General features: G+C 33.8%; 1 protein-coding gene across 2 annotated transcripts in view; it reads left to right on the top strand.

The window, feature by feature from the left end:
• CBLB (Cbl proto-oncogene B) overlaps positions 1–16322 on the top strand; it is a 65233-nt gene that overhangs the window by 9861 nt on the left and 39050 nt on the right. The window lies entirely within an intron of this gene.

The raw sequence follows: 16322 nt of genomic DNA, 5'->3' as shown, positions 1-16322 counted from the left end.
ATTAGTGACTAAGAATGCAAACTATATTTTAATAATGGTAATGTCTTAGTATTTTTAACGGCAATTTTAAATGCCATCTTTTTTTGTCTGCTAGAGATATTTCATAATTTAAAATGAGTACCAAGCATGTTTTTTATTTAAAATTAAGCATTTTTGTGATACAAGAACAAAGGTACTCACCTATTTGATGTATTAACTTCATTTATAGAAAGCATTTTTTTCCCATTCTAACATTCTTAACTTAGCTGTTAATTTTTGGATAAAGTTAATAGCTAAGTAGATAATTAGAAGTGTTGATTTGAAAAAGAAATGCTGAAAAATGAGGAAAACCTTCTGACTTTGAGACAGGAAAGTGGGTGGAAAGCATGAAGAAGTGGAAGAACTCAGTGGAAGAACTTAGTACTTCTATCCTGTCATTGCCTGAAAGGTTTTATTGATTTCTGACTTTAAAGTGGCCTAATCATCATTTCATATTTGAAACAGCTTAGATCGTCGCCCCCCCCCACCAAATACAAGTACACTAAAAGATCAAATGTATGTACACAGAAACAGTTTTATATTTAAAGTTAAGTCACTTGTTACTAATTGGCTACACTTCAGGTAGCAAGCTAAGTAATTTAAGTTTTCTGCTTTGCATTTTTAATTGTTTTGCATCATTTATAAAGCTAATTACATTTTGCCTATGTATAAGTGTTGTGTCATGAGAAATGAAAATGGCCATTCAAAGCACAGGTGAAGATGTATTAATGCCTGAGATGCTACACTGAGCTCCATACATAGCACATGAGTGTTATTGAATAACTAGACAATCTGATTAATTGGGTTATCATTTCAGAGACATTTCCTTACCAGATTCCTCACTGCCTTCAACAATGGCAAAAATTCTAATGTACATGAAAAATTCTTATAAATTCAGGAAGAATCTGCCTTGAAAGTAGCTCATGTTGAACTACACACTCAAAAATCAGGTATTGACCACAGGAGACTTTTTACGACATTTTATATTGTCATAAAATTCTTTATGATAATTTTTGTATCATAAAGTATTTTATAAAATTTGCTAAATTTCAGTTCCATGGAAATCATGTGTCCCAGATTTTGGGGGCACACTGTCAGTCCTTTTGAGGTAACTGATATAGATATAGAAATATGGCATCTGAATACCTTTTCCAGGGCCTTCAAGGCCTACTCTACCAATGGCTAATTTGTGATATATTTTATGATTGCTTGTTCCTTTATTGTTGATGATAGTTCCTAAAAAATAGAAACCATGAGCCATTTGTATATCTTTATTAGCAATTCTAAATTGGTATAAATTATTCTGAGATTTAAAATTGCTTTCCAAATCAAATATCTTATGATATATGCTCCTGGGTACAGAAGTAGTCTGGTGGAGTTACAAGGGCAATGCAAATCAACAGAAAAGTATATTGGAGAGAAGTTTAGATTTTCTTTTTTAAAGTACCCAAAGTAAGATCATGTGGGAATATATTAACAGAAACGTGATGATAATATTATTGCCATCAATAGAGGGAAGAATATTTTTGTCTTCTCACACACGAATAAAGAATTTTCTTTCTTTCAAATGTCATTTAAAGGAATTTTATCCCAATAAAACTGATATAGTAATGTTTTAGTAACTTAAATATATTAATTAATTAGGAATCCAACTTATTAACAAAATTGAAAGTCCATAAAATAGATATTTCTGTTTATTTCTCTTTAATATAGAAATATTTATAAAATCAAGAAACCATCTTAGTATAACTTAGTATTGTAATCATCTATGTTAATAGTTTCTGTGAAACTGATGAATATATGGTTTGTTGAAATGGTAATGGAACACTATCATTAGAAACATGAACAAGGAAAAATCTTTGTTAAGATTAAAGCTTTTCTACTTTATATATCAATAAACCATGACTGGCTCATTATCACTTAGCTCAGTCTCTGAGCTTCAGACTTCCTTTTCTGTAAGATCATTTTTCTGTTAAGACTAATAGAACTGTAAATATTTTGCAGTAGAACCTATCGTTTGCCAGTAGATATATATACCCAATCATTTAAGACCAAAATAATTGGTGCCTAAGCATTGTCAGATTTTGAGCAAATGAAGCTAACCTCATTGAATAACTTACTAGCAATATGTTATTAGTTTAGCTTTAATTTTAAATATGAAAGGGTAGCTATTTATGTAAGATGAAAGTAGATGAAATAAACAAATATGTATGGCAATCACTTTGAAGTGGCACATTGTCTAGTTCTGAAAGATTTTATATGGTAGTGTGTTTTTTTAATGTCTCTGTATGTGCACAAGAAAATTAATTATAATTGCTTAAGAATCTTTATGTTGATTCTGTCATTAAACATCTTAATTTTCAAGTTTTTCACAATAGGATTTGTGCAGTAATGTTTTTACAATTTTTCTTTCATCTGGAAACATCATAACATATGTTAGTTCAATTATATAATAAAATGGAAAGAATTATATGATCATTCTTTAATTAAAAATCATGAAAACCTTGGTTGATAACAAAAGTATATTGGCTGATTATTTTGCTTATACCTGTAGTTAAGACGAAAAATATGGGATGTAATTTTAGAAAAATGTTATACAGCTGTGCCATTAACATTTTACTTTTAACAAATACTTTTAAGTATTTCAACAGGCAGATATTTGATTTTCATTTTAATAATATTAATAGATAAAGGGGATATAATATAATAAATATGTACTTTTACATTGGTATTGTATTGCATAATTTAAATACACAAATTTTGCATATGGAAAAAGTAAATGCACCCTTACATTTATCACTACTCAAAATACATAAAATCAGAATCAGATGCAAAAGATTGGAAACTAATGATAAAACATCTAGATCTAGAAAGAACCAGTCTTATTTAAACATGAGACGTTTAGTTTAATTTGCTCTTTGTTGTTGTGTATGGTATCACCATTCTTAGATTGAGCCCTTCTGAAGGAAAGTTAAAGATGCCTATGAGCCTCAAAAGGTATTTTAAAAGATTGCCAAACAACTGGATATCAGTCATTCCACTATCTGAAAGATCAAGTACAAGTGGAAAAGATTTAAAACTAGTTTAGCTTGTCTCAACAAGTTCACCCTAAAAATAGAATTCTGGATATTGAAAAAAGTATCTAAAAATCCCAGGCTTTTCTTATTTGACATAGAAATAACTGTCATCATTATTAATATAAAAAATATATATGAGTCTACTATTGGAAAGAATCCAACAAATTAGATCTAGTCAAATACCACAATACTACCTTCAATATTATTCCAGATAATTACTGGAATACTATTACTACCATAATATTATTCCAAATGCTTCCTTCTGGAATAATGTGCTTTGGTTATACAAGGCAAAATCATATTATTTGGCCAACTTACTAGAAGATATGTTTAATGAAAACCAATTATATCATTTTTCCAGAAGAACCTCTTACCTACTGTAAAGTATGATGGAGGAAATATTATGTTTGAAGCTACTGTATCAGGGCCTGGATGGCACACCATCCTTGAATCCATCATAGAATTCATCATTGTACTCAAGAGTGATTGCAGATAACATGTTACATCTGTCAAAATCAATCAAAAGCTGAGTCATTCTTGCCATATGACCATATCACTAAACAGTTCAGGAAATGAAGGTTTTTGAAATAGTCAAATTAAAGCCCAGGTTTAAATCAGATTGAGATTCTGTGGGTGTTTTGAAATGGACTGTGCATGTAAGGAATTTATCAAGCATTGCACAGCTGGAAAAAAAGATATAGCGAAAAGTTCCTCTCAGTTAATGTCAGAGGCTGGAAAACAGTTATAAGAATACCTATTTGAAGTTTCTGCTAAAGGAAACAGTGCCTGACATTAGAGCAAAAATACTATTTCATACAATACGATTTCATACAAGAGTTTGTATTATTTTAATCATTAATAATCATGCAGAGGTCAAATGAATTGAAAACCATGAACTTAAATCATGCAGGTGAAGTGGGGTGAGAAAAAAGGGTGCAAAATTTCAGAAGAGTGGATAGGCTGAATGGGAAGATGTAATCCATATTGTGATTGGCTGTTATTTGGGATTTAAAAATGTTGACTACCATCTCAAATTTCATTTAATTCTTTTAAAATTGGTACAATGAGCCTAAATTCTTGGACTATTAGTTTACTTTAAGGACAGTCACATGCAAAAACATTGTAACAATTCATAAGAATAACTAATATTTTATCTAGTCTTTTATATTTGCATAATTTCCTTCTCTGCACCAAATTGCTTGTTCAGTATGCATTCTTCCAAGTGATGGATAATGTGTGCTGAACAAAAACCCAAGTTTTTAGCACATTTTTCCCCACTAGGTATGTTGTCAAAATAACAGAGAGACAGATAAATTTTAAGAGATGGGATCTTCCTTAAGACTTCATTTCATAGTTTCATCGGAAGGATCCTTATCCTTGGAAGAAGGACATGAAGAAGAAAAGTTTCCTACAAATTTTATTTTCTGATAATTAAATAGTCATATTCATATAAGAACAATATAGAAGTGGTTTGCATTCCCTTGCAAGATGTTTATATGCTTTCCAGCTGTGTCCACAGAACACCAACAGTTTTGTCAGGGAAATGAAGCAAGAATTGTGATCCGTGCTTTGCACACTTGGTGAGTGTGGAACTGAGGTTGTGATACACATACAAAAGGGGAGGAACGTGTGTTGCATGTTGTAACATTTGTTGCATAATTTACTTCTTACGTGGAAAGTTACAATTCTTTCAAGCACAATACTATAGGTAGTCCTTGAATGATGATCATTTATTCAGCAAAAGTTAGAAATTGAGTTTTACCCTATTTTACAACCTTTCTTGCATAGTTAAAAGAATCACTGCAGTTAAGTTAGTTACATGGTTGTTAAGTGAATCTGGATTCTCCATTGACTTTGCTTGTCAAAGCGTCACAAAAGGGATCACATGATCTGGGACACTGCAACTGTCATAAATATGAGCCATGTGAATTGTGATCACATGGCCATGGGGATGATGCAATAGTCCTAAATGTGAAAAAAACATGTCATTTTTCAGTGGTGGTGTAACTTCAGACTGTCATTAAATGAATTGTTATAAGTCAATGACTACCTGTATTTCCTGATTTGGTCAGTCTGTAAATAACAGATTGATTGGGAGGTCTTCAGTTGTAATAATCAGTTTTCTCATAGAAAAATGTGAAATATACATATAATAATAAATATAATATCATGAAAGGAAGATCACTAACATGAAAATTTCTTTTAGATTGTCTGTTAACGTTAGGGTACAGCAAGAACAATTTTATTGGAAAATTAATAAAAAAAACCTTCCTGATAATTAGCAGCTTTTTTACTTTTCATATAATAATCTGCATGGAATAAATTAGCTTCAAAAGTTTAATAGCAGTGAGAAAGAAAGCTGATGCTGGAGGCAATTAGCAGTATGGTTAATCATTGCCAGTTTATAGCCAGATGATATCTAGTAAATATGCAACATTCCTTTATTTCATATGTCTAACAAACCTATTTTTTTAAAAAAGTTTGTAAGTTCTAATACCATATGATGCATTATCAGATTATGGTTCAGATTCATGCACCCTTTTATAGTAGTAAGATCCATAAAATAGAGCTAATAACAGTGAATTAAATATATATATCATCCACCTCTATTATTATAATTCTTGTTACAGTTATGAAAAAGAAGGTAATAAGTAGAATATAGATTTTACTCCAGTTTTAAAAATAAAAAATGGATACCACTATAAAAATCATTAGCTGTTGTGAAAAGGAAACATTGGGAATAAGTGTGAGTATTTTCAAACTTAGTCTCGGAAGAGCTGCCGGTAAAGAGCTTTCAAAGAGTGAAGAAAAGAAAAATGAAGGAGACAGTGAGTACACATACAGATACACACACCCTGTTATTGGGTTCTCTTATTGTTATTGGCCTGTAAAACTTCTTCAACCTTTCAAAGAGACTTGGATTTGAAACAGTTTATTTTTCTACCAGCAAATTAGTTGGTCTCTCAAAGAAGGCTACCAGAAAGGAGGTAATTATTGTCAAGAAAAAGGCTCTCTAAATTTTGTCAGCTGAGGCTGGTCTTCCAGACTTGTTTCTTGAGGAGAGGATTGAACGGGTTTGTTGTTGGACACAGAAATAGAAATGTGCTTCTTTTGTTTTTCTTTTATTAACTAATGCAAAAAATACAAAAGAAAAATATATTTAAAAATAACTTCATTTTACAACCAAGTTGTCAGTCACAATTGTGGTCACTAAGAACTTATAACATTTAACATGTGCAAACAAACAAAAACTATACACACACACAAACAAACAAATATTTTGAGAAATAAATTAAAAAGCAACTCACCCACCCCCACCAAAAAAATAAGCATAAGAATTGCGCTCTGGTAGCATCTCTCCTCCCCCTCTTTTTCCAATTTAAGTGCTATACATTTATATATATATATATATATATATATATATATATATATATGTATGTATGTATGTATGTATGTATGTATGTATGTATGTATGTATGTATGTATGTATGTATGTATGTATAGTTTACTTTGGACGTTTTTGTTTGGATCATTTTGAAGCATCTCTCTTTAGTTAGGAGTTATATTTGTTAAGATCATAGCTTCAAAAAATACTGTATATACTTCAAAATCTCTTTTTTAAAGCCTTTAACTGGAAGAGATATTATATAATAAGGAAAAACCTTTTGAACCAAGGAACCTAGAATGGGTCTAAAATCCGGGGCCTCTAATTCCTGTAAAATTGAAATCTGGAAATTTTTATAAAATATTTTGTGACATCAAAATTATGATAAGGAATTTTAGGACATAATACAAAATACTATAAAGCATTTCCTGCTATCAATTCCTGATATTTGATTGCTACGTAGGTCAGTATGGGCTAAATATCCCTGACTTCTAAAGAAGTTCTCAAGTACTTTAGAAGCCTTCCATTGTTGAATATATTGGAGAATCTGATAAAGAAATATCTCTGAAATGACGAGCCAAGGCATCACAAGTTGTTTAGTTTGTTTTAAAGCTATGTTGCTGAGACGTTAAAGAGACCCTCACCCAAAGGAAACAAACAAAATGTTAAAAAGTTATGATATATGTAGTTACTTACCAAGGACATCTAAATTATATTAAAGTAACCATCTTTACAATCCCCAAGGTATGTCACAACTTTTGAGTACCCCTAATGTTTGGAAATTGATTTTTAAAAATTTGACATGTTCTACAAGTCCCCTATGCCTTTCATGTATCGAGTGTTTGCTTGTCTGTTACTCCTGTCCCTATGTGAAGAGGTCACTGCCACATTAGCCATTGTAATTCGTATTGCCATTGGTAGAAACAAATATTTCAGATTTCTGCAGATAAAAAACTTTATAATTTCAAATGTTAATGCCTTTAATGGTTCAATACAAGGATCATATCTTGCCTTTTGAGTATATGCACATCTCCCTTTCATCAGGGACCAAACCCAGGAAGCTCTCTATGAAAATCCAGAAAGTTTTCACTTCATTTGAACCGAGCAGAGTGGTTAATAGGTTAATAGAACAAGGCAGCCTAAAAAGAGAGAAATTGAAATTGATTTATTGTCCTAGTTGTTCCAAAACCTTTAATCTTAGTTTAAATGAAACAAGAAATTATATAGGTAATGAAATATACCGTGCTGTATTATTTCCGATGAAATGAAGGGACTGTTTCAACCAGTCTAGAGAATTATATCACATTGCAATCAAGTTAATTCAAGTTTTAATTTTAACTAAAGCATGGCTATTTAACAGATTCTTACTTATATGTTTAAAGGCTTTTTTATTATATAACACTTTACCTTAATATAAGTTGCCTTGAGACCTTAAAAGCAGACATTAAAACTCAAATATAGATGTATTATTTATAATTCACCGAGTTTGCATATTTTTAAATAATTTTCTTTCAATAAATCTTATAATTTATGTCTATAAACATTTAAAGTTCAATCTTTCCCTGCTTATTAAGGATTACACTTTTATTATTTTATAGTATTTATGTATAGGATTTTGTGAAAGGAAGTGGCTATGAATTGTCTCAGCAAAGTATTTCTTTTTAATGTCTGGACCTGATGTTTAATTGTGAAAAATGAGATGATAGAGAAGAAACATAATTTTTGGACTTTGATTAAATCTATGACCAGTTTTTGGAGATTTTTATGTTACGTGCATTGCAACTTACAAATCTTAAATAATTAAAATTTGTTGCCATTGTGAAAATAGCAAACATATGTATAAAAATTTATATAGTGTAACATACTGAGAACAGATTTCCTGTTTATATATTTTGTGGTTAATTAAAAGGCAGGTAAGAACAGCAGGCCCATGTTTCTGTTTCTTTTGCCAAACTAACACTTGAATGTATTAACAGACTAGATAACTAGCAGTCCCTAAGTGCTGTTTTTGACATTCTCTTTCCATAAAAACATAATGGTATTAATTGCATTTTAAAGATTTTTAATCTGTAAATCATTATTTGAGGTTCAATAACATTGTTGCTATAAAAGTCTCCCGTTTTCTGAACATGAAAATGTCTTTCTGTTTTTAAAAGAATTTTTGGTTAACCTTGCATTTGATTTAGTCCTTCATAAGATAATTAGATTCTTATAAAATGTGGGTTGTTTTGATGGCTAAGAAGCTTTAAGCAACCAAAATGGGATTAAAATATAAAAGGAAGAATTAAAGTTTTTCCTTCCAATTTTATGAAATGGCAACAATCACTCCTGTTTCCATTGCCAGAAATATACTGCTAAGGAACAGTGCAGTCCCCAAGATACTTATGAAGTATGAAGTAAGAACAAATAATTGTAAATTTATGCTTTTGAAGTCCTCAGAATATGTGAAAATGGGAAATAGAGATTAACAATGTTATTTAAAAATTGAGTTTTAATCTTAGGATATAGCTTTATTAGATACATGCATTTTATATTGTAACATTAAAAACTCTCTTAACTTCAGTGTCGATGAAATTTCCAAGAAGTTATGCATAATATATATTTTAATTTGTTTGTATTGCTTATTGATTAATAGCACAGATAATAATGAGGCAGATCTTGCAGAAGGTCAGAAGGGTAGGAGCAATCTCACCTCGGGGTAAGATATTCCAAATGACAGGAGCAGTGCAGAAAAGGCTCTTCTTACTTCTCGACCCCACCAACCAAAATTTCTTGACTGATGGGATCCGCAATATGCCCCTCTGCCCATGTAGGTGGGGCAGGCCCGTCCCATCATGGTGAGATAGTTCCTCAAGTAATGTGGACCCATGCCATTCAGGACTTTAAAGGCAATAATTAACACCTTGAAGTGCACCCAGAAGCAAATCTGTAATCAGTGCAGTTCACAGAGCATGGTATAACATGGGCCACTCTAGAGGCCCTAAGAACTCCCTGTGCTGCTGCCCTCTGCACCAGTTGTAGCTTCCAAATGGATAAACTCTTGTAGAGTGCATTGCAGTAATCCAAATATGCAATAACTAGGGCTTGAGTGACTGAGTACAGGGACACCTTATCCAGGAAAGGCTGGAACTGGTGCACAAGACAAAGTTGTGCAAAGGCTCTCCTGACTGCGACTGCCACCTGTTGCAGATTGAACCCCAAAGTTGCAAATTGGTTATGTATGCTATCCCACCCCGAACTAAGGATATTAAAGTCTCAGATCTTAAAGTTCCTTGCACCTGGAACCTCTTGGTCTTGCAGGGTTCAACTGAAGCCTGTAGTCCCCCATCCAGTCCCCCTTGGCCTCTAGGCACTGCAAGAGGGCAGCCACAATGTCACTTGGCTCACCAGAGGTGGAGTTATAAAATTCAGTATCATCATAGTATTGATGATATCTCAATCCATAGTGATGAATGATCTCACCTAATGGAGATGTTAAAAAGGAATGGAGAGAAGACGAAGCTCTGCGACATGCCACAAAGGAGAAGCCGTGGGCTGGACCTCTCACTCCCATTCAACACCAGCCTTAGAGAAAGCAGTCAAACCAGTACAAAAATGCACTATCCAGCCCCAAATCCCTTAGCCAGCCAAAATGATACCATCAAAGATTGTTGAGAGGTCAAGGTGGGCAAAGATGATTGCACTATCCCCATCCCACTTTCACCAGAGATTATCAGCATGTGCGACCAATATTATTTCTGTCCCATAACTAGTCTTGAATCCTGACTGAAAGGGGTCCAGGTAATCTGTTTCATCCAGGACCCTCTGAAGCTACCAAACAACCATTTTATTTCTCTACGTTCCCTAAAAAAAGAGGATGGGAAAATTGCCCAAGAGGAGGAATCAAGTAATGTTTTTTTAAGGAAGGGGAGAACTAGGGCTAACTCTAACGCTAACCCTTACAAGGCCTTGGAAGTGGCCTCCCCTGCAGTAAAGAGTTTATCACTACCTATTTTCTGGTCACCATCCTGGAGGCTTTCACCAACTAGACGGGACAAGCAACTAATTGGCAGGTGGTTACACTGACAACATTGTAGATCCTAGCCACTTTTTCAGGTCCAACAGGATCAAACTGATCTCAGATAACTGCAAGACTTCTCCCCAGGCACCTCACATGATTTACACCATGCATGGGTTCAAACAGAGAATGAATCCGAACAATTTTGTGTGTGAGATGTTGAATTTGTTCTTAAGGCTTGGTCTTGTGCAGCCAGAATTAGCCCCTTAGTCTCTTCAACTTTCCTGCTGTTAGCCCTTACCTGCCCTTTTTTAATATACTGGCCATGTATATTTTGCCTTCCCATGTCACTTTTCTGGCTCTTGTAAGCCAGTTTGGTCTCTCCAGTAATCAGTAGCCTTTCCTGGTATACTAGTTTCAGTGGATCTTTACTGTCCTTCAAATTTTCTTCCAATGCCCTTTTTTCTTCTTCAATCATCTTATATGTTTTCAACATTCCACATCCACCTATTTTCCTTGTTAAGTAGAATCTGTCAATATTGCTGCAAGGATGAACGACATTATTCCTTGTCATTTTTCTGGTCTTCCTATCGACGGCTTTAGTTTTGCTTGAGTCCATTCCAGTATTCCAGCTGTGTATCTAATAACTGGAAATGCCTAGTTGTTAATTGCCTGGATGGCATTTTTTCCACTGAGTTTTGACTTTAAGATCTTTTTCAATCTCTTAGTGTATCTACTTCTAACCTTTTTCTTGACTTCAGTGTGCTTGATGTTGTCAGCTTGAATGATGCCCGGGTATTTGTAGTAATCCAGGCTCGATTTTATTTCTCATAGAGCATCTTGATTGCTTCAGTTTTCACTATTTCTTCCCATTTGATGGTGAGCGTGGCACATTTCTCCAGTCCAAACTTCATTGCAATATCTTGGCTGTATAGATTAACAGTATTGAGCACTGATTCTATTTCAGATGGTATTTTTCCATGCATGTTCAGGTAAATAATGTGGAAAAGTCTGGCAGATGTTTTTGATGTTTGAAAGCCATGGCCTATTATTCAGTATTGTTGACAAAGTAATCAGTGCAATGACAGATAGTACTGATGAAAGTGAATCTTCTTGAAAGATTCCTTGCTTGAAAATTAACTTCTCCGAATCTATCATCATTGACCAGCAACCACATCTTTCATTGTGCATTGAAATTTGCACAAAACTTCTGATGTTTCTGATGCTGTGACTCCTTTTGTTTCTAGACCCTTGATTATCCAGTCATGTTTTAGAGAGTCAAATGTCTTGTATTTAATCCATGCTACATTCAAGTTGGTCTTCTGTCATCAGGGAAGGACAAGGAAGGCAAGTGACATCACGTGTATTATGTGATTATTGCACAAAATATGTGAAGTATGTAGTTTTCGTACTTAACTATTTAAATATAAATAAGTCTACCTCTGGAAAGAGATGGACCAGGTATAACTGGAATTTGGGCAGGGGACATATAAACCAGGTAAAATTCTATCTATATCTAAGAATTGCTTTCACAGTTCCTTGCTCCCACATTTTAAGAGTATTACACATACTCTTAAAGTACTTTGCTCTAACTCAGATAACATGCCATATAAATATGAGGAAGAATCAGTGTGTCTCTAAGATTCTGGAATAGAAACTGGGAGAGTCGAGTTCTAGTTTTCCCTTAGTTGTGGAAGTTGATTACCGGTAGGTGACTTTAGACTAGTCATTCTCTTTCAGTCTAAGCAAGCTCACAGGATTGTGGTTAGGAAAACAGGAGCAAGGAACATTATAACAATGCTACATTTTGTACACTACTTATTTAATATTCAGTAGCAAATGATTACTTAAGAATCATGGACATAACTTGCTTGGCAAAATAACTTTCTATATTTAAAATGCTTAAATAAATAAACAAATTAATAGTTCAAATTTGGGCAAATAAATTTTACAATTCGTAAGAGCACAAATAGAAGGTTGCGCCAAGGTTTAGCAGTCTAATCAACATTGAACGTTTTATAATTTTAACTGCATTCTGAATTTTCCACAAATAAAAAAGAATAAAAAAGAACACAACACAAAGTGCAAGGATAAATGAAAAGTGCCACATTTCAAATCTTCCAAGTCAACCATCCAAAATAAACAGAATTCAACTTTTGAAAAAGGTAAATAAACAAGTGAAAGCTAAACCATTATATCAATGGCTTGCTGACTTTAATTAAGCATGTATACTCGATACTTGCTCTTGATTCCTCTTATTGTAAACTTTTAGAGTGCCTTTGAAAGTAAAGACACTGTAGCAAAGATCAGAAAAGATCATTGTCTCCTTCTTTTTTGCATCGCACAGTGTGACAAGCTTTATGCTTGCCCAGAACTCAATAGCTATGGCCACTGTCTAGCTTAATAAATGGCAATGCCAAAACTCAGCTGTCATTAAGGCCAAGCTCTCCTGAGTGCATCCAAAGTCTTTTCTCAGAAAAGAATCTTGTCAGGTCTTAACCGCAGGCACAACTGAAAATGCTTAGATAAGCTCATAAGAAAATCCAAGGACAATAATATTTACTGGAGAAAGTTGAAGACACTACCAAAATAATTCTAGCAACTGCAGATAATCATATCTTTCCTTTAAAAACAATATTTTTTTTACGGTATGTTCTTTCTTGTTCTGTTCTCTTATTTCAGCAAACTAACTAGTTTCCTTCTGTGTTTTGTTTTTACAAGGCTTGTTTTTTGCCAAAAAAAAAAAAGTTGTTATGAGTCTCCAAAATTAAGAGGAGGATAATTTGGAATTGGTCTTATGGTCTTCATCCATAAAAGCTCTACTATTTGAGAGGATACCAATGCTGACTAATATAATCCTGCACAAACAGACCCAGTCAGTTGACAGTGCTGCTGAATGCCAATAAATAGGCCCAGCAGATTCAGTTATGCAGTTTATGACAATGCTACTATGCATTCATGATTTCAGCTACTATGTGAACTACATTTAGCAACTTGCTATGGAGGAACAGCCATGTCTGCTCAGGTCTAGAGTTATCTGTGACATGGTGGCCCCAGGCCTACAGCACATCCAATATGTGTCCTGGACTTCGATTCAGAAGGAAGCAGCTCCTCTTCCTTCCCTACACCTCCTAGATTGCTAATGGAGGTGAGCATCAATATTTTCCACTTGTCTGAAGCGTGGAGCATCAGAATGGAGAGGAAACAGTACTAAAGTTTCTTCCTCCCTTGGCTAGCAGATCTTGCTCTGATCCTCCTGACTAATCACAGGTAAAGTTTCTTCAGTGGGATTTTACAGAGGAGATCTACCCGTAGCTAGAAGCAGTATACATCTGGTTGAAACAGAAAAAAAATGGTTCCTAGTTACATGTGTCCATGCATCTAGCAAACAGCAATGCTATTGGGGTAGGAAGGTTTTTGGAGAGAAGATTAATTTTTTTAGGTCAAAAGGTAGCTATTTTGAAAAGCAAGAGAATGGAAGTGAATAGGATAATTATTCTTTTTTTTAATATAAGTAAAAACATTGTTCCTTCCACTACATTGAATTGGAACTGAAACTTTAAAAATAAAACAGTATTATGGCCGTGGAGCTTCAGCAAGGTAATCAAATTGTTTACTACTATATACCAGCAGAAAGAACCAGTTTAATACTGAATGCTTGGTACTTCCTTTGTAGCAATGGCCCAGAATTTAAAAGGGAACAAGATTATACTCTCCCAAATTGTAAGATACGTGACCATACAATCACAAGTTTCGGAGTTATTATTTATAAGATGTATGCTTTCAAACATGAAAGCTTCCTGTTTTCCCCTTCCAACCTTGACTTCAAAACAGAAATTTGAAAATTGCCACATGATAAAGATTCTAAAAGATGAACTAATGTACAAGTGAAACATCTTTAAGGGAAACTATTTCATTTTTCCAGTAATTGAGATTTCATAAGCTGCAGAAAGAAATTGAAATGTACCAATAGATAAAAACAGAAAGATCAGGAGAAACAGAATAGGGAATAAATAAATCAGGGATTTATAAATGCTAAATAATACATCACAGTCACAGTTGATGAGTCCATTCTGGAAGGGCTTCTAAATTACTCATTAATGTACTTTCTCAAGAGAGAAAAATCTCATCTGAAGGTTTGCTTCAAATGTAAATATAGATATGATAATTGTATTACATTATTTCTTAAATGTTTATCTTATTTTTCCACAAACTACAAAATAGTTAAAAGCATTAATGCAAATAATAAAACACAGTAAATAGTTTCACAGTAACAGAAAGCAAATTAAAAACATAAAAATAAAACATAAAACTATCTGTTAAAAGCTATTTATAGCATATTGAAGATATACAACTTTAAAACTGGGTGAATATGTTAATCATATAAGGTGTATTGCTAATTAAAACAGAATAAGTGTGAAATATAGCTGCACTCATTTTTATGTGATATTAATGCCTCCTTTTCTTTAAGGCCTCTTAAGGAAAGCAGAACATATTTGGAGAGTAGGGGAAATAAACAAAATCTATTTCAGCATTATGTATCAATTCACAATGATTAGAGTTTTAAAGCATCACATTTCTAAAACACAATAATATAAATTTGCTCAAGTGATATGAATTGGCTTTTTTATTGATTTCCTGAAGTGGCAGTATTGGATAGTTTATTTAAACTCCTTTTTTAATATCCTGTCCATCTGCTGCTAAAACACTGTTCCATTTAGCTTTTAATGCTTAAAATTTCACAAATACAATATTTTAAAAAAAGTTAGAATCAGAAATGAAAATGAAAGCCCAGAAGTATAGCTGGTCAACAAAAGTCTTCTGGAAAAAATATTTGTCAAATAAAAAACTAAAAACCCAACCCGAACAGATGTTCTACTATCAGTGTTCAGACAATGAAAATTTTCTTCATTAACTGAAAATGATTCCATTCTCTAGGAAGAAGATGGATTAGATTTTATTTTTTGTGATGTGTTTTTGGCTGTTCAGTCAGCAGAGATTAAGCCAACAGGAAAAGGTTATGTTTACCTCATCTAGATGAAGATAAACATAAGACCTCTTTCTGTCTCTTAAAAAAAGCCCTCTTCAATCTTCTTCCAGGAAGAAGAAAGAGTAAATGGGTGTATCTGTGTGGGGTAGAGGTGGTGTACACCATTTGGAACAAGTCTTGGAGAGAGAATAGAAAAAATGAAAGGGAAGAATAGTACTGTGAGCCACATGTGACTGAGCAGTTTTGTATGCCAAAAACAGGTCAAACTAAATGGAATGGAAAGTACCCACAAAGTTACTGCAGCAAAATGAAACAATCAAGCTGCAGCATCAACATCAAACATTTCTATCACAGCAACCTGAAGGGACGCAGTAGCTCAGTGACTAAGACACTGAGCTTGTTTATCAGAAAGATTGGCACTTCGAATCCCTAGCACTGCGTAACGTAGTGAGCTTCCATTACTTGTCCCAGCTTCTGCCAACCTATCAGTTTGAAAACACATACAAATACAAGTAGAAAAACAGGAACCACCTTTGGTGGGAAGGTAACAGTGTTCCATGCACCTTCGGTGTTTAGTCATGCTGGCAACATGACCATGGAGACATCTTCGGACAACGCTGGCTCTTTGGCTTTGAAACAGAGATGAGCACCATCCCCTAGAGTCGGGAATGACTAGCACATATGTGCGAGGGGAACCTTTACCTTAGTTCTCAACCTATGATCTGCGGACCTCTGGAGGGTGAAGAAACAGTTGAGAAACATGCTCTATCATACTGTTGGCCTAGATACCAGCTACAGCCTATTGTGATAATCCTTTCCCAGAGAGGAGACCAAGTAATGTCACCTGAGATTGTG

Source organism: Thamnophis sirtalis, unplaced genomic scaffold (genome assembly GCF_051295495.1).
Source record: "Thamnophis sirtalis isolate CommonGarterSnake01/CBP01778 unplaced genomic scaffold, rThaSir2_p1.2 scaffold_8, whole genome shotgun sequence".
In the NCBI taxonomy this organism is placed as follows: domain Eukaryota; kingdom Metazoa; phylum Chordata; class Lepidosauria; order Squamata; family Natricidae; genus Thamnophis; species Thamnophis sirtalis.
The sequence above is the reverse complement of the archived record's forward strand: the minus strand, read 5'-3'. Positions and strand labels throughout refer to the sequence as shown.